The sequence below is a fragment of the Lolium perenne genome, chromosome 5 (genome assembly GCF_019359855.2).
Source record: "Lolium perenne isolate Kyuss_39 chromosome 5, Kyuss_2.0, whole genome shotgun sequence".
NCBI lineage: Eukaryota > Viridiplantae > Streptophyta > Magnoliopsida > Poales > Poaceae > Lolium > Lolium perenne.
In genome coordinates this window covers 160,425,504-160,431,251 of record NC_067248.2, presented here as the reverse complement: position 1 = coordinate 160,431,251, position 5,748 = coordinate 160,425,504, and positions in this window count along the sequence as shown.

Genomic DNA, 5,748 nt, shown 5'->3' with positions numbered 1-5,748 from the left:
ATTTTTGAAATCTCTAATTAACTAAAGAACTTTGCAAAACAAAAATGCTACAACAAGTAGAACAAGTGGAGGAAGAAAGAGATGTTGTTTAGTTTCTCTATGCATATAAAATGAATTTGTTAACAAGGTTGATCAAGTCTTGCCACCAAATAAATTTTACATAGCATAAGAAGAAATAAACCTCAAATCAATCATGTTACCTTGAATTGTATTGATATGGATCCAATCATAATATTTTGATATCCTTGCTTAGGCTCATATATAGGACAATCAATAGTCCCCACTTTGATAGTTCTTACATTAGAAATTGTATTAACTCCACATGCTTTCTCAATCCTCTTGGGAAAATAAACGGTATGCTCCTTGTCATTGACATTGAAAGTAACTTTTCCTTTATTGCAATCAATAACAGCCCCTGCGGTGTTAAGAAAAGGTCTCCCAAGAATAATAGACATATTATCATCTTCAGGCATTTCCAACACAACAAAATCAGTTAATATTAAGCAATTATTAGTAACTTGAACAGGAACATCCTCACATATACCAACAGGAATAGCAGTAGATTTATCAGCCATTTGCAAAGATATATCAGTCGGTATCAACTTATCTAAATAAAGTCTCTTGTAAAGAGAGAAAGGCATAACACTAACACCTGCTCCCAAATCACATAGAGCAGTTCTAACATAATTATTCTTAATAGAACAAGGAATAGTCGGTATACCTGGGTCGCCAAGTTTCTTTGGAACTTTGCCATTGAAAGAGTAATTAGCAAGCATAGTGGAAATCTCCTCATTAGGAATTTTCCTTTTGTTAGAGACAATATCTTTCATATACTTTGAATAAGGAGGAGCATCAGTCAAAGGGATTTGCAGGAATAAAGGTTTTATCCAATCACAGAATTTATTATAGTGTTCTTCTTCCTTTGATTTTAGTTTCTTAGCAGGAAAAGGCATTTGCTTTTGAACCCAAGGTTCGCTTTCATTACCATGTTTCTTAGCAATAAAATCTTATTTAGTGTACTTTTATTTTTAGCATGCTTTTCAGGTTCTTCTTCAACATCTTCTTTATCAGAAGCATCATTCTTATCGTTATCTTTATCATGTTCATTACCACTTTCAGTTTCAGCATCAGAAATAGAAATACTATTAGGATCAATAATAGGCTCAGAGGATTCTACAACAGTTTTATGTTTCTTTTTCTTTTTCTTAGATGGAGCACTAGTTTCAGTTCGTTGAGAATCTTGTTCAATTCTTTTGGGATGCCCTTCAGGATATAGAGGATCCTGGGTAGAAACACCGCCTCTAGTTGTCACTTCATAAGCATGTTTTTCTTTAGAATTATCTTTTAACAAGTCATTTTGCACTTTAGTGAGTTGATCAATTTGAGTTTGAATCATATGAAAATGTTTAACAAGCATCTTAACCGCATTGGATGTTCTCTCCACAATACCATGCAATTCACTAATAGCTCGAGAATTTTCCATTAAATGATTCTCTACTCTCATATTGAAATTATTTTGCTTAACAATATAATTATCAAACTCATCTAAGCATTGAGCAGGAGGTTTTGAATACGGAATATCTTCCCTAGTAAAGCGTTCAAGAGAGTGTACCTCAATCATGGATGAAGGGGGAGTGATCTTACATAAATCTTCTATGGGAGGTAAATTCTTCACATCTTCGGATTTAATACCCTTCTCTTTAAGAGATTTCTTGGCTTCCCTCATATCTTCATCATTTAATTTAATCATACCCCTCTTCTTCAATATTGGTGTCGGGGTTGGTTCAGGTGTAGACCAATCATCATGATTCCGGACTATTCTAGCCAATAATTCTTCAAATATTGCCCTGGAGTTCTTTTCCTGAAAACACAACCAGCACAACTATCCAGGTATGCCCTAGACTCAATGGTTAATCCACTATAAAATATATCAAGTAAATCATGCTTTTCCAAATCATGTTCAGGCCGAGCTCTAATAAGAGAGCAAAATCTCGCCCAAGCCTCAGGCAATTTCTCTCCATCTTCCTGATCAAAATTTTAAATTTTCTGCAAAGCAATATGTTGAGCACTAGCAGGAAAGTATTTCCGAAAGAAAACATCAAGCAATTCTTTTGGACTATTAATAGAATCAGGTGGCAAACTATTATACCAAGTTTTAGCATCATCCTTCAATGAGAAAGGGAAAATTTTAGCAACGAAATAAGTACGCTTCTTAACATCATCAGAAAACAAGCTACTCAGAGTAGACAGCTCAATCATGTGTTCTACAGCACTTTCTTTTTCAGTACCACAAAAAGGTGTTTTCTCAACAATAGATATATGAGATAAATCAAGAGAAAAATCATAATCCTTATCCTTAATGTTTATAGGAGATGTGGCAAATTTAGGATCAGGAGACAGTTTATATCTAACACTATGTTGTGCAAGCAACTTTTTAATTTTTCTTGCATCAGTAGTAGCATTGCATTTATCAATAAAATCATCATCAAGTTCTACATAATCTTCATCAAGATCATCACTAGAGTATTCAACAGACTCAGGTGAATTAACAGGTGTAGCAGCATTTTCATTAGGAGTTTCAGTACTTTCAATTAGTCTAGACCTAGCAATTGTAGCATCTAGAAAAGATCCCAATGAACCATCATTATCAAGCACAGCAGAAGCATCATCAAAATTATAAGAGGAATTTTCAGATCTAGCAGAAGTACCAGCATGTGAAGCTTGTGGTGGTGAAACAAGTTTATCTATCGCAGACGGTGAATCAAGAGCAGCAGAGGTACTCAGAGTTGTACCTTTTCTTGTAGTGGATGGTAATATGGCGACTTTAGTATCGCGAGGTTTACCCATGATGGAGAATTCGCAGCGAACAATATCAATCCAAGTGAACTTGCAAATAAAGCTATGCTCACTGCAAGAACGGCGCCAGAAAATAGTCTTGATGACCCACAAGTATAGGGGATCGCAACAGTCTTCGCGGGAAGTAAAACCCAATTTATTGATTCGACACAAGGGGAGACAAAGAATATTTGTAAGCCTTAACAGCGGAGTTGTCAATTCAGCTGCACCTGGAAACAGACTTGCTCGCAAGAGTTTATCAGTAGTAACAGTTTTATAGCAGTGGCAGTAGTGAAATATCAGCAGCAATGTAACAAAGACAGCAGTAGTGATTATAGTAAATAGCAGGATTAAAATACTGTAGGCACAGGGATGGATGACGGGCGTTGCATGGATGAGAGAAACTCATGTAACAATCAAGGCAGGGCATTTGCAGATAATAATAAAATGGTATCCAAGTACTAATCAATCAATAGGCATGTGTTCCATATTTAGTCGTACGTGCTCGCAATGAGAAACTTGCACAACATCTTTTGTCCTACCAGCCGGTGGCAGCCGGGCCTCTAGGGAATCTACTGGAAATTAAGGTACTCCTTTTAATAGAGCACCGGAGCAAAGCATTAACACTCCGTGAACACATGTGATCCTCATATCATCGCCTTCCCCTTCGGTTGTCCCAATTTCTGTCACTTTGGGGCCTCGGGTTCCGGACAACAATACGTGTATACAACTTGCAGGTAAGATCATAAAGCAATGAATATCATCATGAATTGATAACATGTTCAGATCTGAGATCATGCCACTCGGGCCCTAGTGACAAGCATTAAGCATAACAAGTTGCAACAATATCATAGAAGTACCAATTACGGACACTAGGCACTATGCCCTAACAATCTTATGCTATTACATGACCAATCTCATACAATCCCTACCATCCCCTTCAGCCTACAGCGGGGGAATTACTCACACATGGATGGGAGAAACATGGCTGGTCGATGGAGAGGCGCCGGTGGTGATGATGGCGATGATCTCCTCCAATTCCTCGTCCCGGTGGAGTGCCAGAACGGAGTTTCTGGTCCCGAGACGGAGTTTCGCGACGGTGGCGGCGTACTGGATGGTTTCTGGCGACTTCGACTTCTCGTCTCGCGTTTTTAGATCGAAACCCTTAAGTAGTCCAGAGAGGGGCGTCAGAGGCTGGCCGAGGGGGCCACACGCTAGGGCGGCGCGCCCCCCTCCAGGCCGCGCCGGCCTGTTGTCTGGGGGGCCTGGGCCTCCCCCAGGTCTGCCCTTCTGGCTCCGTGATTCTTCTGGAAAAATAGGCCCTTTGACATAAATTCCGAGGATTTTCCTGAAAGTTGAATTTCTGCACAAAAACGAGACACCAGAGCAATTCTGCTGAAAACAGCGTTAGTCCGTGTTAGTTGTATCCAAAATACACAAATTAGAGGCAAAACAATAGCAAAAGTGTTTGGGAAAGTAGATACGTTTTGGACGTATCACCCGCATTTGTTGACGATTCTTCAGGTGCTCTTTCGGAAGATGATCAAATCCAACGTATGAAGGATCGGATCGTGCAGTTGGAAAAGGATCTGCGCAGCACCTATGCCTTGGCTGCTATTATCAATAAGAAGGGCGAGATTGCGGCCGAAGTAGAGCGGTACGCTCTTACTGAACTGCAAAAAGCCACCGAAAGTTTGAACTGTAAGTTCCTTGGTCCTTGCGCTTGTTTCTCTTTTGTCGACAACGCATTGTCTGATCCTCTATTGATTCCTTTGCCAGTCATAGCTCTGAACCGTGCTGAAGAGAACAAGCGGATTCACGAACGCGTGAACGCATTAACCCAGCTGTCATCAGCTGACGAAATCTTCTGGAGGGAGCACTCGAAAGCTTCGGCTGTTGCTCAGTTCCAAGATAGGGTCTAGCAAGTCCACCACTTCTTCGATAAGTGTTACAAGGGACTAAGAGTAATATGGAAGACAATGTTTCCGTTGAACGCGGTTCCTCCCACGCTGTTGACTTTAATGTCAGAATTCAGCAATGCCAAGAAGGTCAAGAACCTGGTACGTGCCCAAGTGTTTGCGGGAGCTAGGTTTACGCTTGCCCTCGTCCTTGCACGGTATCCTTCGGCAGACTTGCTATCCATTGCTAATGTAACGGGTGATTTGGAGTTTCTGTATCGGAAGGTTTTACTGCCGTCCAATGTAATTGTCGATAGGCTAGAAAGGGACTCAAAGGTACCTGAAGAAAAAAACACTCCGCAAGGGTAATTCAGAATTAAGTTTGTTTTGTAAATAGGTATTTTGGCTACTTCATCCAAGTGTTTGGATTGCGTAATCGAGACCTTTTGTTCGGTAGATACATGTATATGTATTTTTACCGTGTTGATGCCGTTAGCAAGTTTTGAAGGGGCAAATCTTAATTGCCCGTATGTGTATTCGTTGGTCAGCAAATTATTTGAGTGATCAGCTCGTGTTGCAGGTCTTGCTAAACCCGTTGTATGTGCAACTTTACTTTCAACCGGTGTATGTTTTGACAGCGGCTCCCGAATATATCGGGTGCGATGACTTCTGCCAATGAGCCCGTTGTTCTTTGATATTTCCATAAGTAAAATATCGAACGTGGGTTGTGTTTATATGTATTTTCCGAACTCTTGCTATGTACGGTGCTCGTAGAGGCATCTATAGCAGAGGGAAGGGTTGGTGTCCTTGTTTATTTTGCATCCTTTTAGCACTCGTAGAGGCTTTTTTGGAGCACGATCGTTTGCCGCATATTACGTTACACCGTTGCTCGCCAAGGGGCGTAGGCAAGGTTTACGATGGTGCGGTTTAGATGCTCCAAATTACTGCAATGCTTATCAAGGGATTAAATTCTCATTAATAAAGTAAACACGGGACTAGAGGGCGAAAAAAGGGG